We start from the raw sequence: 2,448 nt of genomic DNA, 5'->3' as shown, positions 1-2,448 counted from the left end.
AGCCCCCGCCGCTCGCTGGCCGCCATCTTGGGTGAGGGCGGCGCGGGTATGCGGGCGGTCCCGGCCCCCTGTCGTGGGCTCTGGAGGCCGCTGGAGAAGCTTGTCGGAGGGCATGAGTGTCAACATGATCGTAGTTGTTTTGGGCTTGATGCTGTACTTGCCTTCCTGCTTTCTAAGGGATGCTCCTTCATCCCGACCAGTGCCTCAAGCCTGTTGGCCAGGGGTGGCCCCAGCAAGGACACACAGGCCAAGATGGATTTCATCAGCTTAAAAACCTCTCTCAAGCCATGTATGACCACAAAGGATACAGTGCGTGTGGGGGGGAAGAAAGGGTTCATCACCCCCCAGCAAACACAGCAGATGCGGCTGCCCTTCAGAGCAAGACGTGCCTCACAGTTCACGTTTCAGTGAAGGTGGGGATTGCCCCAGGAAAAAACACCAACACTGAGTCAGTCAATTGTAAAGAAACACAAATCTGTGTTTCTCTGGGTGCAGGTGGCCACGCTACAGCCCACAAGTCCTCCAGGTTGGCTGTAAACAGGCCCAGAATACAACATTTCAGTACACTTAAAGCACTTAAAAAAAAAAAATAGGCTGCAACAAACATCACCTGCGAAATTGTTGATCCCTGATTTACATACAGGATAATGATGTCTCATTTGTGACTCAGCCCTGGTCATACTGCGAGTGCGTGGTAACGCCAGAAATAGACCCTCCAGATGCCTGGGCCCAAGCATGAACCACGAGAAGCAGCGTGTTTCCCCTCAGGGTGGAGCTCCCCATCGCCCTCTCCCAGCTCCGCATTGCCGCACCAGAAGCTCCCGCAGGCCAAGGGCTTGTGTAAGAAAATTAATGAGATGTGTCCTCTGGTCCTCGTACCCAACGTTGGTGCGATGGCCGTAGACTGTGCATATGCCTTGGGGGGGGTTGTTCAGCCATTTACCGCAAACTGAGCACACTTGCTCAACATATTTGTTCACTCTGTTCCCCTCGGAGATTTTGGAAGATAGAGAGTGTGGAAGGCAGCCCAATTTGTTTGTTGGAAGAGCTCCCTTATCGGTGGGTTGGAACAGATAACAGACCCTAATAAGTAGGCTCCAGGACTGGGGATTGAAGCTCGATAGAAATTGTCTGCCCTCCTCTTCAGGCCAGCCAAATCAAAACGGCACGTGGAAGGCACTGCGTTAGCATCCAACAGATAAAAGAAAGAATATGCTTTGACTTTCCTGGCCAAAATTTCCCCTCTCCCATGCTGTTGCACAATATGCTGTGCTGGGCTTAGAGAATATCTGCTCATATGCTATATGGGCACATCACTGTAAACTTTCTTATGATTCTCAACTACTTTTTTTTTTTTAAATTTATTTAAGAAGTCACTGGGTGTTACAGCTGAGGAGAATGCCTCCGCTGGAAACAGAGGTATTGCCATAGCTCACATGCAGCCTACAGGCTCTATGTAGACATTCAATTTGCAAACAGCTGCAGAGGCTCGAAACATTTGTGCCCTGCCCTTCTCTTCTCAAGCTGTTTATCAGGGTCCCTGGGGCATTGATAACTATCCCCATAGCTCTCACAGCTGTTTGTGTGAGTGCTCCGTAACCCACTTCAAGCAGAATCAGCTGAGGTAGTTCAAACAGCTACGCGCTAACTCAGTTGATTGTGCCTGAAGTGGGTTAGGGAGCACTCAAACAAGTTGCTTTGTTAGCAGAAAGGAGGGGAGGTGTAGAGCACAGTAACATCTTAAGCTGTTCCAGCTGGATCCAGAAGAGGACATCTGTCCGTTGTCTTAAGTAACAGAGACAAGTCCACGGAAAACCTGGAACAAAAACTGTGCTATGAAACTATGATAACATACATCAGCTGATGATCTTACAGCAAAGAGAAATGTGAAAACGTTCATTCATCCTGGTGATATATTAGAAATCAAGTATCTAATGATTACTTAAATGACAATAATGATAACTAGTTCCTCAGGTAGAAGAGGAGGGATCCTGATATATACATCTTATTGAATGATAGATTCTTCCGATACCATCATCATGTGGCATCTGGAGGATGTCATGGCCTCTCCCTCAGAACACAGCTGTTGTTATTGTCATTTTATGCTTTAAGTTGGCAGAGATCATTATGTCCTTCCCCTTTCAGCACCATATAGGCCACGACAGTTAGCCGACTTTAAACTATACTGAAAGAGAAATGGACACCCAAGACGTGTACGTGGTCTCAGTTTCACTATCGGTAAAGCCTGCCATGAGTTACATGACTGAAGCTGTGCTGTTTTACATTGGTTTGTCTACACCCCTTTTCACCACAGCATCCAAATGCCTTCCAGGAATATGTTAAGTGATGTGGCTAATATCTGCCATTCTTTCATTTCAGTCTCAAAGACAGAACTGTGTAGGCAGGAGAGGTTTGATTTTTTTACTTTTTATTTTAGGGTTTTTATCT

Source organism: Larus michahellis, chromosome 2 (genome assembly GCF_964199755.1).
Source record: "Larus michahellis chromosome 2, bLarMic1.1, whole genome shotgun sequence".
NCBI lineage: Eukaryota > Metazoa > Chordata > Aves > Charadriiformes > Laridae > Larus > Larus michahellis.
This window is presented reverse-complemented; position numbering follows the sequence as displayed.